The sequence below is a fragment of the Lissotriton vulgaris genome, chromosome 2_1 (genome assembly GCF_964263255.1).
Source record: "Lissotriton vulgaris chromosome 2_1, aLisVul1.2, whole genome shotgun sequence".
In the NCBI taxonomy this organism is placed as follows: Eukaryota; Metazoa; Chordata; class Amphibia; order Caudata; family Salamandridae; genus Lissotriton; species Lissotriton vulgaris.
The window spans coordinates 863,894,784-863,911,218 of NC_141687.1; positions in this window are offsets into that span (position 1 = coordinate 863,894,784).

The window sequence follows — 16,435 nt, forward strand, 5'->3', positions numbered from 1 at the left end:
GGTGGTAATTAGTCTGGGGGCTTGGTCATCCATATTAGAGTCAGCTTCCAGAGGAGTACTCTGAGTGGAAGATAGCAATGACTCACGAGTTCTAGCGTTAGTTTTTTCAACTGCTAGTTTCAAAATGGATTCCCTATAGCCCCTACGTCTAAACCTATCCAAGGCCTCATTGGTGCAGATAGCCAGATCCGTGTCTGTACTGCAGATTCTTTTTAGCCTGAGAAGCTCTCCAAAAGGAATGTTGTCAATTACATGTTGTGGGTGGGCACTGCTGGCATGCAAGATGTTATTGCCAGCAGTGCTATTTCTATGAAGTTTTGTCGCTAGATAACCCTCATGAATAAATATTTTAACATCAAGGAATTCAGCTTCAAAATTACTAATGGTTGACGTGACTTTGAGATTCTCCTGATTGGCATTAATAGACAAAAGAAAGGTATTGGCACTTTCATTATCTCCCCTCCATAAAACAAAAACATTGTCTATATAACGCATCCACTGTACCACATATTTGTCAAAGATGGCCCCATGTGTACGCCTGAGGACCTGCTCCTCCCACCAGCCCACGTGAAGACACGCGTAGCTGGGGGAGAAGCAGGCCCCCATAGCAACACCACGTTTCTCAATATAAATATGGTTGCCAAATAAAAAGAAGTTATTATTCAGACACCATGTTGTGAGTTCAATAATCATTTTGTTATGATTATAACAATTAATGGGTCTTTTTCCAAGAAAGTGTTTCAAAGCCTCTAGACCAGTTGTATGTACAATACTCGTATAGAGCGATTCAATGTCTAAAGTAATAAACAACAAACCATCACTCCATGGAACACCCTTAATCTTTCTGATAAAGTCTCCGGTGTCTTTGATATAAGTTGGCAAATCTTTGACTAGATCTTTCAAAAAATAGTCAATATACTCAGTGACATGTTCTGCCACTCCAGCAATTGCTGAGATAATAGGTCGGCCGGGAACTGGGACAACCTTTTTGTGGACTTTAGGAAGGAGATATAGTTTAGGTAACACAGGAAACTCAACATATAAGAAATCAAACTCTTGTTTGGAGATCATCCCCTCTTCTCCATTTGTGCAATAGTTTCTTTAAAAACTCTTTGGCCTCATTGTAATGTCTCACAGTCGTTTTGATGTAGCATGAGGGGTCATTTAGTTGTTTCATTGCCTCCTCAATGTAAGCATCCTGAGGCCAAAATACCACATTGCCTCCTTTATCAGCGGCAGTAACAATGATTTTATGGTCTTTGCTCAATTTGGTAATTAGAGATGAGTATTCTTGTTCATGTTTGCTTTTATATCTTTTCCTGTGTTTGATCTTATGATGTAGTTGTTTCAGATCTTCCACCACTACATCCTGAAAAATATCAATAGAGTCTTTGGGCATAGTTGGAATAAACCTCGATTTGGGTTTGAAAGGACTAATATTGGCGCCATTTGTTCAATAGATGCTACTCTAAGTTCATCCTGGGTTGAAACTAAGTTAGCATCATGTGTGTCATTTGTCGCTAGTTGATGTAGCGCTAGAAAAATGTTAGTGTCTCTGGCTGGTAAAACTGGATTCCTTTAGACAACTGTGATGTTCTCAGACGGTTCATTCTCACTAAGACCATCCTTAATCAGACCGTCCAGGATTTCGCGATTTCGCGATTTGCAAAAAAATACCAAAATCGGCAGTTTTGTAAAAATGCCGTGATTTTTACAAAAATGCCTGCGAAATTTTGGATGATTGGTGAGCTCATAGAAGGATGCCCCTTTTAGGTGTACAGCTCTGCCCTAGTGGCTGAGAAGTGCATGCTTCGGTATCAGATGTGTCTTGCTAATGTTTCAGGAGCTGGGGGCAAGGGGGTGAGGGGGGTTTAAAAGAACTCGCTCAACCTGCTGGAATGTCGGCCCCCACGTGTCTATTCCTGCATGTCGCCCTCGTGGGGAACAGGGGGCAGCTTCACTCCTAGAAAAAACTGCAAGGGAGGGAAAGATGTGCGCCCTGGAGAGGGGGGAGGGGGTGTGGGGCTGAAAAGTAAGATTTGAAAGAGCTGCGAATGAGAACTGAGAACAAGGATTTGAGGGGGAAGGGAGGGAGATGGAGAAAGAATGAGGGGACGAAACAGGGAGGGCAGGAGGATGCAGAGGCAAGGAGAAGAGAGATTGGAGGAGGGGGAAAGGTGAAGAGACAAGAAACGGAGAAAAGGGTGAGATCTGAAGGAAGAGTGAAGAAGCTAGAAAGGGGAAGGTTGGAAAGAAATGGAAGGTGTGAGTTGGTGAGGGTGGGAAGGAAGAGAGAGATGGGATAGAAGAATTAGCGGCGCACCACTGATCTCGGTGGCAGGTCAGAAAGGGCCATGGGTTTAGGTGGCACTGAAAGGAGCTTTTAAAGGGCCCCTCTTTGGTTGTTCTGATTACTTTTTGTTTTATTTTATTCTCTTATGACTTTGCGTTTTATTATTTAGTTAACATCCCATCCTGGAGAAATGTTTGAATTCCGTGCATGCTTTCTTTCGATTCCTGGAGAGACGTCACAGACTGGTCTGGCGAGAGATCCCAGACTGTGACATCACTTCCGGAGCCTGACTCCTCCAGTTCCCATGCCAAGGCCAGCCGATCTCCAGATATGAGACCATTTTCCCGAAATACGTTAAAATGAAAGAAGGGTGCAGCCAGTCTTGAACCTACTAATATTTTGCTAACTCAAAATGCATTCTGGCGTATAAAAGTGGTTATTTCAATTTCTGCGGCTGTTTGTGATTTCACAGATTTGAGATACTGTTGAGTTTTGTACAACAGATAAGGAGCATTATCTGTTTACATTGAACTGCTTGTGATGTCATAGAAGGCGAACATGTCATGTTTGCATTTCATTGATTGTTTATGACGTCATAAATGAGAACTGTTCACATTTGTCTCTCTGATTGTGATGTAATAGAGAGCGCTGTTTACATTCCACTGTTTGCGGTGAAATGTGAACACATTCTTACATTTCATAGCCTGTGACGTCATGGAATGAAAGCACAACGTGTTTACGTTCAACTGTATGTGATTTCACAAAGGGAAGGAAGAGAGAGATGGGATAGAAGAATTAGGTGTGCAAAAAGAGGCCAAGGCTAAAGATGGGAGGGGAGAGAGAGGCCTTGAGGGGGGCAGAACGAGGTTGAGATGGGGAAAAGAGGAGCAGAAGAGATATGAGAAGAAGGGAGAAAGAGTGTAAGATGTAGAGAGCGGTGGGTCAGGAGAATAGAGATGCAAGGAGAATGAGTAAAAGGTTCCCCTAGCGGAAATAGAGAGGGGGAGGGAGAGCTTGAGAGCTGAAGTGGGGAGGAGGGCAAAGAGGATAGAAGAGAAGAGGGGGAGAGGTGGGGAGATGGAATATAAACGAGAGACAAAGATAGAAGAGATGGGAAGACACAGGAGAAGTACTGGAAGTGAATGCGCAAGAGAGGAGAGAAGGAATAAGTGAAAGATAGGAAGGGAGCGAAAGATGCAGAGGGTATAGGAGCCAGAAGATAAAGAGGAGAGGAGAAGAGAACGAAGAGGACTTGAGAAAGAGTGAACGGTGTATAGAAGGATGAAAGTGAGAGGAAGAGGAGGGATGCCTGGGAGGAGGAATAAAAGGGGTAGAGGGAAAGCTAGAGGGCGAGACGTGGGGAGAAGAGAAGTAACCCAAGGTTCAATGCTCCTAATTCATGAGAAACTCAGACTCTGTTAGACTAAAATGCCCCTAAGAGCCCTGACAGGCTGGCTGAGTCTTTATTTCAATTATTTATCTACTTGATACTTTGCGGCAATTCTGATTTTGTGGGGCAATAACATGTTAATTGTATTCCTTAATGCACAAAAATGTGCCAGTCCTGTACATACCATGCCTTTTCCTCTGGCTAAATTCCTGCAGGGTTGCTTTGCTGAAATCGAACAAAGGGTAATATTGAGTCTGATAGGCATCACAACACTTACAATCTCGGTCTCTGGGCAAACAGGTGTTTGAAGGGGGATCGCAATTTAATGGGTGTGTTATAATCAGGCCGTATACTTTTATGTATTCACTATCCAAGATACACAGACAAACATATGCCTGCAAGCAATGTTACTTAAATGTAAATACTAATCAGGGCCTATTTCAAAGTGGAATACTCTGCTAAAACAGTTTCCATTGTTTTAATGTTAATGCTGAAAATGAATGATTAGGAGTAAAATAAAGTGCCGCAAAAATGCCGTTAAATTTCCATATTTGTGCCGCTAAATTTCCATATTTGTGCCGCTAAATTTGCTAATCCATGCCGCTATATCCTCCTAAGCTGAAAAACTTCTTCAGTTTCAGTTTTCTAATATAACAATAAATGTCAACTCGGGTCTTGGTATAGTTGAAATCTGAGACTGGGCAATAGGTCAAGCCGAGGCTAAGCAGTTGTTTTTCAGCCTCGGTGAGGGTCGTTGTTGACAGATTGATAATGGCATTGTCTTCTATCGTTTTTTGCGCCAGTATTGCCTTTTTGATTTTTTGGGCAATTTTTTGCTTTTTCTGGCGCTTGCCCCTCCTTTTGTTACATTTTGACCTTTTTTCTGCTGCTGAGTCCAGGGTCTGAGTGTCTGTAGCCGGTCCGACACTAAAAAATACACTTCTTCTCCCAAGTCGAGAATCCTGGAATTTGGGTCCATTACTGCAAAGCCACCATCATCCGACGATGGGCCACTCGTTAGTGATTCATCATCACTGGTTTCCACGTTCGGTTCCAACGCAGCCGATGTTGAGGCTCCAGGTTGATTTATAGGTTTTGCCTGTTTCGTCTGCTGTGCAAATTTGGATTTTTTTTGCGATTTCAAATTTGCGAGCGAAAGTATAAATCCGCCCCTGTGCATAGTCCTCCTTGTCACGGGCGAATTTATATATTTTTCGCGCTTTTATTTTCTCTTCTTGTTTAGACAGTCTTTCTTGGATCTCCTTGCGTGTTTTGGTGATAGTGTCATTGGGTTCAAATTTAGCCAGTAATTCATCATTAATCTTGTCGATCTCCTTCATCAATAGATACCTATCGATGGACGCATACTTAACTAGGATTTGAACCAATTTAGCAGATGCTTCCAGGTTGCTATGGCCCCATTCCCTCAACATATCAGGATTCAGATTGTCATAGCTAGGAGCTAGTAATATGCGGAGACCCCGCGGAACACACCCCTCCTCAATGTATTTGGTGAGCGATTTATGTTACCACCATTTAGTCATTTCCTGGCGCATGCACTTCTCAAGGCGCTTTAGTGCAGACCGTATCGGGCCCTCATTATTTATTTTATTTTATTTTGAAAGTTTTATATAGCGCGAACAAGATCTTTGCAGATATCAGAGCGCTTTACAAGGGCACGGGGGTGATAGTCAAGGTACAGGTGCATAGTTACATAGTTGAGGTAGATAGGTACAAGGTGCATAGTTACATAGGTAGGTCAAAAAACAAACAGGAGGTAGGTCACAGGTGAGGTAGTGTCTGTACAAGGTGCATAGTCAAACAGTTGTGCCAATAATATAGAAGTACAAAAGTAAGCATATACTCGTTTAAGCCTGCTTAACGTGTTTTAGGAGATAACATAAAGGTGTGCATAGTTGAGGTAGGTGAATGCAGGATGTATAGTCGCACAGGTGCATCAGTAGTACAAAAGTAGGGATAGTTGAGGTGGTGTAGGTACAGTGTGCAAAGTCAGACAGGTGCGTCAACAACATAACAATATACAAAGAGGGAACGTATACAATCAAATAAGTCATAATACAAGTAGGTAATTACGGAGCGGATTCATGAGAAAATACCGAGTAATAGATCATGTGTATTCAGCCATGAGGATCGCTTTTACTTCTTTCTTAAACAGTTTGTTGGAGGAGATGAGCCTGGTTTCAGGAGGGAGTGAGTTCCAGATCCTAGGTGCCATTCCTGAAAAGGAGCGTTTATAGGTTTTTTCCTTCCGGAATCTTCGAGATTTCAGCAGAAGATTATTTGTGCTTCTAGTAATTCTAGAGCCACCCGAGATTGTCAGCTTTTGAGTGAGGTAGGCGGGTGAGTTCATGTGTACAGCCTTGTGAGTCATGCAGGCGATTTTCAGATGTATTCTGGCTTCAAAAGGTAGCCAGTTCAGTGATTTAAAGTCAGGGGAAATGTGCGAGTGCTTTTTTGAGCCAGTGATGAGTCTTGCTGCAGCGTTAAGGGACGCTCTTCGGGGAGCCGTTGTAGTTAGGGGGAGCCCGCAGAGGGCGGTGCTTCCGTACTCTATGTGCGGGATGACTATAGATTGTACTGCAGTTTGGAAGTCTTTGGCTGGGAGGAAGGGTTTAAGTTTTCTCAAGGTGTTGATTTGAAAGTTCGCTCCTTTGGTTGCCTTGCTGATGTGCTGCTGCATGTTGAGATTGGCGTCAAGTGTTATGCCTAAAGATTTTGTTGAGTCTACGACGGTAGGTTGTACATTTAGAGCCGTTAAGTGCTTAAGCCATGTTTGAGCCGTAGAGATTTTTGCGGGAGGTGAGATCAGGAGGAACTCAGTTTTCAGGGCATTGAGTTTGAGGTGATTCTCGGCAAGCCAGGATTGGGTGTTTCTGATCGTGGTGTTCAGAACCATGATGTCCTTGGGGGATTGTATTTTGAGATAAAGTTGGGTGTCGTCGGCATACATGTGAAAGTGAACATTGGATGTCTGTAGCAAAGTAGTGAGAGGTTCCATAACTAGGTTGAACAGGGTTGGGGAGAGGGAGGATCCTTGAGGGACGCCTAGCGATACAGGTACCGGAGAGGACATTGCGTTGTTGCTTTTGAATCTTTGTGACCGGTTGTGTAGAAAGGAGATGAACCACTTGAGAACAGTCCCTGATATGCCCATTCTTGTGTTTAACAGTTCGAGTAAGTTCTCATGTTTAACTGTGGCGAATGCTGAGGAGAGATCCAGAAGGATGAGTAGGCAGGTATCGTTTTGGTCTAGTATTTGGAGGGCGTCGTCCACTATGTGAGTCATGGCAGTTTCGGTACTGTGCCCTGCACGGAAGCCTGATTGATGAGCGTTGAGGAGATCAAACTTGTCTATGTGTTTAGTCAGTTGTAGCTGTATGCATTTTTCCAACAGTTTAGCGAGGGTGGGAATATTTGTAATTGGGCGGTAATTATTTAGATCAGTGGGGTCTGCTGTTGGTTTTTTTAGTAGAGGTGTGACTTGTCCAACTTTGAGGGCGTCAGGGATGGATCCTTGTTGAAGAGAGCTATTGATAATTTTAGTCCAAAGTGGGAGGAGCAAAGGGGTAAAGTCTTTTACTGCGTTTGCAGGAAGGGGGTCAGTGAGGTGATTGGATGGTTTCAGGGTGCTGAGCAATCTGCCAATTTCTTCTTCGGAGTAGGTGCCAAAGGATGACCATGTAGCCTTGTTCTTTGGTTCAGGCGCTGCTGTGTGTTGGGGGTTGGAGTAAAGGATTGCGTCATTGAGGAGATCGCTTCTTATGTTGTCGGTTTTTTGGTTAAAGAAAGCAGAGAAGTCTTCACAGGAAGGTGTAACGCCCATGGTGCTGAGTGTCTGTGGTTGTTCTTTGGATTGTGTTCTGATTAACTCAAACAATTTCCGTGGGCGGTTTTTTGCTTGGGCGAGCTGGAGGCTGAAGAAATCTCTTTTTGAGCGTTTTATTTTCCTGAAGTAGGCGTTTCTCTGTTTCTTCAGGTTTTTTAGGTGCAGTGCAGAGGGGGCTGACCTCCAAGTGCGCTCTGCCATTCGCATGGCCCGTCTATCCTCATTGAGGCTCCCGTCATACCAAGGGTTGGAGATCTTGGACAAGACTCTTTTCAGTTGCATGGGTGCAGCCTCATTGATTATTGTGGACATAGCATTTAGATAGTGATCAGTCAGGAGTTGAACGTCCGTAGCGCCGGACAGGGGTAGTAGGAGATTGCAGCTGTTAGGCGGTAAGGAGTTTGGGTTGAGTTTCTTCATGTCCCTTTTCCAGACTTTGGGCTTAGAGAGTTGTACTGTGTTAAATTAGATTTTTTCATTTATAAGGAAGGAGACAATAAGATGATCTGACCAGTCACAAGGTTGGATTGACTCAAGTTGAATAGCGTCCTCTTTGGAGATGATAAGGTCGAGAATAGAACCTTTCTCATGGGTCGGGCTATTGCATATTTGGGTGAGATCAAGGGCGTTGAGGAAGCTTTTGAGGCTATTTACCACCGTGTCACTGCTGTCATTCCAATGGAGATTGTAGTCGCCAAGGAAAATTTGGGTGTTTTGCCGTCCTGAATTGGTTGATATTGTGTCCATGAGTTGTTGGCAGAAGGAGAGCTTGTCCCTAGGTGGGTGGTATATGATGTGTAGTGAGCAAACCGGTTTGCTTTCGCTGATGACATCAAGGCAGAGGTATTCACAGGAAGTAAGAGAAGGGGCGGGCGCTTTAGAGACTGAGAGGTTGCTTCTGTAAATACAGGCAATTCCACCGCCTGTCTTTTTGGTCCTGTCAAGTCTAGTGATACAGTAGTTGGGGGGGATTAGGATATCCAAGATAGGTGTAGAAGAATCAGACAACCATGTTTCAGTCAGAATGGCTAGATCCGGTTCATGAGACATGATGAGGTTGGCGACCTCCGCAGAATGTCTTTGGGCCGATCTGCAATTGAGAAGTATGCATTTGAGGCTAGGGGCGCAGAGGGTGGAGGAGGGTTCTATAGTGATGGGCACATTAGTGAGGTTGTTGGGGACGGCGCCCCTGTAGTTATCCTTTTGGTGCCTGAGAGGGTTAGGGATAATCGTCGGGATGGACAGGTGGTTGGTGGCTAGGCGATTTTGGGGAGCCGAGGCGTAGGAGTGGAGAAGGGCGAGTGTGTCATGGTCTGAGAACGTATTGGTAGTGCGTCTGGGGCGATTGGTGGTGTTGCGAGAGGGGATAGAGGTCCAGTGTGGGGGGAGTTGTGTGATGAGGCGGGAAGGAGGTGAGGAGGAAGTGTTAGGTGTAGAGGGAGTATTCCGGTTGGTGGTAATGCGAATGCGATTGGTATTGTGATTGTTGGTATTGCGAGAGGGGATAGAGGTCCGGTGTGGGAAGTGTTGTGTGGTAAGGCGAGTAGGAGGCGCGGGGGAAGTGTTATTAGGTATAAAGGTGGTGGTGGGAGGGGGATGTCTGGGGTGTGCGATGAGCAACTCTTTGATGGAGTGTAGTTCTTCTTTCAATTGGAGGAGGGTGGGCATAATCATGTCCAGCGTGGTGTTGGGCGCGGAGTTGAGGAGGGGTACAGGCGGTGAGCAGGCGAATAGGTTGCTGGAGACGTGGGGGGATCGGGGTGAGGAGGAGGAGCTGGTGAAGGGGTTGGGAGTGTTAGAGAGAGGATAGGTGTTAGGGGTGGTGATGGCGTTATTGGGAAGGGCACCAGTGCTAGGGGGGGAAGGGCAGAAGAGGGCGGTGTGGTGGCTGGCGGTTGCGGGGGAGGAGGTGGGATAGTGGGGAGTGAGAGTGGGGGGTGAGAGGTTGAAGGAGGGGTGAAGGCTAGGCGTGACGGGAGTGCTAGGAGTGGGGGGGGAGATAGACGGAGAGAGAGTCATGTGTGGGGTGCAGTTGGGGGAGGAGGAGTGTTCTGAGAAGATTGGTGTGGAGGTCGGGACGGGAGTGCTAAGTGTGGGGGGGGAGATAGGCGGAGAGAGAGTCATATTGTGTGGGGTGCCGTTGGGGGAGGAAGGGTGTTCTGAGGCGATTGGTGTGGGGGAAGGATGTTCTGAGAGGATTGGTGTGGAGGACGGGATGGGAGTGCAAGGTGTGGGGGGGATAAGGGAAGATGAGCGGAGGTACGAGGGTTTGTAGGGGGGATGGGGGAGCGGGTGGTGTATGAGGGGGCGAGATCTCTGTCTGAGATTGCGGGGTGGGGAGGGGTAGCTGCAGCAGGTGGGTAATTGACTATGGTGCTGGGTGTGGAGGTGAGGCGAGTGTCGTTCTGGTGCAGAACTGTGTTAAGGGTGGGTGCTGTGCCATCAGGGGTGGTAGGACTGGGGGTGATATGAGTGTAAGCCCGGGGATTGGATAGGTGCTCTTTGAAAGTGGGAAACAGGTTGTCAAGAAGTACCAGGTTTCTGTCTGTCGATTGAATTAGGACAATTCCGTTATTGTAAATAGTGATGGTGGTTCTGTCTGGGAAGAGTTGGGATGGTGTGATGGAGAGTGTTAGGTCATGAGTGGATTTCCTGGTGGTGGAGACGTTGAGTAGGGAGAGGAACGCTTTTTTCCACTGAGCTCTGCGTGTGGTGTGGAAGATGATATCGGTGTTCAAGGGTCCATTGACCGATGAGAAGTAGGTGTCAGCAAAGGGCGTTTCAGGGTGCGATCTAAGGAAGTTGTGTTTAAAGCGTTTAGCTGCTTTTTTGGTGAGTGTTGGTGGGTAGTTGATTTTATATGTGTGATTGCCGATAGGATCCATGTTGGGATGGTGGTTTAGGTGGGTATGGGTGACTGCACTATAGTGGTACACGTGTGCGGAAAAACAGAAACATACAAATACAACTACATACAGTGAGTTACACAGTACACAAGTGGTACTAGTGATCAACCAGCATCAGCATATAAGGACAGTATACAGGTGCAAACAACAATTTACGTGAATCAAAAATCAAAAATCAAAAGTGACATTAGTTAGCCGCCACAGTATATGAGGTAGCACTCTTTGCATTACTAGTGATCAAAATACAGTTAGAGGTGACACTAGTGAACAACCAGAAATATATGAGGTCGCAGTCGGTGTGTTATAGGAGAGAAGAGTGAGAATGGATGCGGATTGCAGAACTGTGTAAAAATAGTACAGAATACGGAGGAGGTGTATGATGCTATATTAGGTAGCAGTCGGTGCATCACAGGGGAGAAAAGGGGAATGGGTGCATGTTGTGGAAGTGTGCAGAGCAGGAGAGAAGATTGAGAATGGATGCCGGTTGCAGAACTGTGCAGAATAGTGCAGAATACTGAAGACGTGTATGATATGTGAGGTGGTAGTCGGTACACAGCAGGAGAGAAGGTGGGATTGGGTGCCGGTTGCGGAAATATGCAGAATAGCGCAGAATGCAAGTATAGGTATACTACTGAACGAATAAAAGAGCAGAATACAGATGCAACCAATGATGTACCTGAATTAAAAATCAAAAATCAAGAGTGACAATAATTAGCCACCCAGGTATATGAGGTAGCAATCTGTGCAATAAAAATATTAAAAATACAGGTAGAGGTAAAATCCTGCAATAATAGGCAGACATTCTAGCAATCTGTGCCTTAAAAATAGTCCATAATAGTCAGAAAGACTAGTCCATGATGGCTGCCAAAGAGAAAGAATAGTCTAACATGGCTGCCAAGTAGGGGGATAGTGTCATTAGTCCTCTTTCAGTTGTTGCTGTTTTGAAAGCAAGGACGAGCAGTTTCAGATTCTATTCCGACTGGCTCAGAATCTTGCTTGCTGTGGAGAGTCTTATCTCGATTTTTGTCATCTTAGGTGGAACTGTGGAGGGGCCTCGTGGGCTAAGGCGGTTATTTTATGGCCCCCGCCATTTTGAACAAAGAAGGTTTAGGGAATGAAGAACATAACACGAGTAGGGCAAGGTAAATACCTTTTCCAGCATTCTACTCAGCCTGTGCTCTGTAGTCCCTGCCTCGTGGGCAGCGCCGATCTCTGCCAGCGTTTGCAGGTCTGCTCCCAGGGTCGCAGTGGCGGAGGCGCCCTGATTGCCAAGCTCACCTCCGAGCCGATGGGGGCCGCCTCAAATCTTGTGTATTTTAATTGGCACACATGACACCAAAAACGCACCAGCTTCCTCTTGTGCTCTAGCTGCCCATTAACCCGATCTCGTTTCTCCACTGGGAGGGGGGAGGAGGGAGGGGAAGCCTCCCGCCGGAACGCTGCACAAGACACACAGACAGGGCACCCCGGAGCCGTTCTAGATGCCCATAGCTCCGTTCTCGATGCTCTACAACCTCCCGCCTGAACGCTGCCCAAAGCGCACACAGACAGGGCAAACCGGAGCCGTTCTAGGTGCCGGCACACCCTCCATCCCCCGCGTTTGATCCCGACCGCTTGTCACCGTGATTCAGTGATACTGATTACTTGCCAATCACGGTGATTGCAGGCAAGCATGGCACCTCCACACTCCAGAGGGCACCGGGACGCAGCCGTCCGTCCAGTGCCTCCCAGGCGCTCCGGACCCAGGTTCAGCACCACCCGGTGCGAGGTGTTCCCCAGGCGGGTCGGGCACAAGCGACGAGGATCGGACTCAGGTTCAGCACCACCCGGTGCGAGGTGTTCCCCAGGCGGGTCGGGCATAAGCGACGGGGATCGGACTCCCAGCTCGGCTCGAGTCCAGCCGCTCCGAGTTCCGCCGGGGCTGCAGGGGTCCCAGCCGTCACCGCTGATCTTCAGGCGGGTCGGGTTTCCAAAACTCGGTACAAGCCCAGCCGTCCTGGGTTCCGCCGGGGCTGCAGGGGTCCAGCCGTCACTGCCGATCTCCAGGCGGGTCGGGTTCTCCACTAGGCTCAGGTCCAGCCGTCATAAGTTCCGCCGAGGCTGCAGGGGGATCCCCGCCGTCACTGCTGCAGGAGGTACGTGTTTTTCGGCGATAACTTTTGAAATATCGGGCCCTCATTAGTATTGTCCTGTTCGCTTGGTGTATTTTTATTATTAGCTCCCGAATTGGAGACCACTTTTGGGAGATTAGAGTACAGTGCATCCGCCGCCGCCTCTCTACCTCGTAGAATTTCAGCTGACATGTCAATAGTGAACTCTAAATTGCAAAGTATATACAAACGTGGTTGAGACTCAAACTGAATTTGCTTCCAGAGTCTTACCGCTCGTGCCGTATACTCCTCCCCATCGCAATCGTATCTGGATCACTTACCGCCGAAAGCCATTTGCAGTAAACGCCATCCAATGTCACAACGGCGTCACTGCTTGTTCCTCTCACTGTGAGTTACTCGATCCGTATGCATGCGGGGACTGTCGCTGGAAAATGTTCTTAGTAAAAAGCGAAGATAAGTTGATTGAACGCTACAGCCAGCTTGTAGGGAGTGAATTTGCCTCTGAAGCAATCACCTTCCGAAATTGGAAGCAACAGCAGCAGTCTCACACCACACCCCCACCGCGATAGCAGAGACCACGCAAATCCCACGTATTTTCTTTGGCAAAAATGTATTTAAAGTAGAGTCACCAAATCTGATGCGTTTCGGGCATCCGCTCTTGCTCACAGATCGTCAGGTAATGAACCATACACCATTTAAATACGTTTTTTTCACCGTTTTTTTCTTTCATTACGTTTTTTAAAACCATACCATGTGATAATAGAAGGCAAGGACACACTACAAGCTATGGACATACATAGTCTGTCCTCCTAACATTAAAACCCACATTAGTGTGTTAAAATAAGATGGATAAAAAAAAAAATTCATGTTGAATCCATATTATTTACAGTCTCCTGAGCATGAATATGTACAATTCATAATGTGCTGATAAATAAATATTTTATAAAAGCATAAATGCAATGACCAACCAGAGTAATGTGCGAGTTAATACTAATGTTGCATGTGCAAAACAAGCATTGTAGGTACTGGTGCAAATTTCGCAGTAAAGTGCAAGTATGAAATGTGCAAATTATGCAATAGTTTGTAAAAAGAGGAATAATGTGCAAATTCGCAAAATGTAAACCTCAGTCCCTAAAAATCATAAAAGGACTTATCACAGTAAACTTCAAGTTTCTCTGCATACAATCTAAGTCCAGTTTCTGACCGCCAATGGCAAGGCGGATTACTACAGGCACAGACCACTTCCCCGACGTTCTCCGTTCAATGACGAGCCATAGCACCAAAGGTTCGAGGAAGCAGAATTGTTCTTTTATTTAAAAAGATTTAGAGACTGATGTCTTCCATGACGCGTTTCATTCTGTAAAGGAGCTTGTTCACAATATATATATATAACAACAACAGAATATGCAACCTCGCTCAGGAACTGCAATTCCAGGTCAGAAATGACAGCCCTGGCACTTTTAGTGATGAAAACTTATGTTTTATTCACACACTGCAGCAATTAATGTAGCAAGAAGTCTTATTATCGGCTGTTGTTTAAGAAAATAAATAAAATACAGACGTGGATATGTTTTTGAATCTGTGGAGTAAAGAACACCTGCTGTATCCTATTTGGAAGCAGCATGTTCCCTCTAGAATGTGCTGTGAACTTGTGACCTACTGGTTCCACTGGATTGCTAGGTATACGGAGCTAAGACTGTATTGGGGGGAAGAGTGTTAAAGAGACAGAATTTTTTTTTTTAAGTTGAGGAGTGATGACACAATATACGTAATGGCAAGTTTTAATTTTAACTCGGGATAATGTAATAAACTGTTGTATAGTACTTGAATTTCAGAAAAATTAAGTTAGATATAGGTTTGAACTCCCATTTTCTTTTGCGATTGCTCTGGGATGATCTCAAAACCATCACTAAAATGAGCCAACAGTAACCTCGTTTTGAAAGAGAGGGAAAGTGTTAATAGATGCTAACCATTCACAAGTTGAGATGCAGTAGTCTGAAATTAAAGACATGATTTAATTTGCTACTTTTCTCATGATGATAGAGTAGATAGGAAAAGAGCTTGTCATTTTAGAGTTGCTTTGTGTGAGAGTGGTGTACAATTTTTCTGCTTTGTTTTTACAAACCTTAACTGTGTCAAAACTGTGCAGAAAGAGTTAAAACAACAGTAAGATTTACAAGCTGAGTTTAGTGGTATGTATGTAACTTTGTAAATATTTTTTAAAATGTGCATTAGAAATGTATATGGGAGTTTAATTCAAAGGAGTATCACAGTGCTGAGAAAAAATATCAGATAAACTGTATGTATTAGAGGGTATGTATTTAAGAGGTTAGAGGTGAATATTTTGTGAAATGAATTAGTGCTTGTTTATCACATTGTGTATTTTATTGAGAAAGAACAGTATAGTCTTGTGGAAAGTTGCAAAGATTAACTAAAAATGTTTTAAATGTCTAAAAATCATGTGCATAATAGATACATCTGTCATTTGCATTCTGGGAGTTGTAGTACTTTTAGTAACATTATTAAACAGGAATAGTGTTGTGATAAATAAAAGATGAGAACACGTTGTTCGTCTATATATGAATTACAAAGAAGTAATACTTGTTAGGTATGTATTGGGAAGTGTTTTTCAATGTGGTTTTTAACTTATATGACCACTTTGCACATGCTTAGATGGCGAGATATTGTGTTTGTGCTTGCACATAGTTAAAAATACAGTGGGACTTTTGAGTTTGGTTAAAGATGCAGAGAGCTATATATTTTGGGAACAAAGGCTTGATGGTGTACTTCTATTAAGAAATTGCATATATGTTTACATAGGGATCTATGTTCAGTGAGGCTGATGAACATTTCATGTATATGATGAGGGTAGTATTTTCTTCTTTAAACATGATATGTTTGAAATTGAGAAGGATTGATAGCGGAGAATGCCTTGAGAATTCTTGTGCTAGCTCGATACCGAGTGTAACTTTTGTTTGAGATATGCTGAATATCTGCTTATAGTTGAAGAAGTATTTAAGAAATTATGGAGGTATGCAACTCGCAAAAGGTTTTGTGCTTTGAACATTTTTTAAATGTTGTTTTAAATTTTAGAAACTTACTGATGCATGTGCATGCTCAGTAACAAATCAATGTATTTTTCTAGAGGGCCATGTATGCAATTATATATCAGGTGTGATCCCTAGATTTCACTGACACATAGCTCAGAAAAAAAACATGTATACAGTAAAACAGGTAGTTTGATACTGACAGAAGGAGATAACCAATGACTCAAAGATATAGTGACAACTGTTGCATCTAATAGCATAGTCATAGTCAAATCCTTTATTCGATCAGATAAGAAATGATCATAAAACTACATATATAAAACCGATTTCCAATATACAATTTCATTTTAAGGTTAAAAATACAATAGTTCATTGTATCCATAATAACAATTTGAAAATTAAAGCAAGAAAAATTGTCAATTTCCATGGTTTAATCTCTTGTTAAGTAATTTACATCCAGTATCTACTTCTAATGCTGGCTTTTTTCTTTTTTTCATACAGGCCCATAGGTACGAAGCTAATGTAACTTATGCAATTAGCAAGGCTGTAACTATAAAATCATTATAATATTTGTACAGAACATATGCAGACATCTAAAGACCCACGTACAACCCATGGAGTCATTGAAATATGGAGGTACACATGTACACTGATTAAAATGCTCAGGCTCTACTCATGCACTGATGTAAATATGTACAGTACAATTGTAGTGAACCTATCACTCAACCAGTACCTATGCAGTCATTTAGGTATTGAGCCAATAGTCTTGCACTAAAACAATTACCCCAACAGTATACTTTCTTTCATCCAATCTCTCAAGCTTTAACAATGGAATCATGCA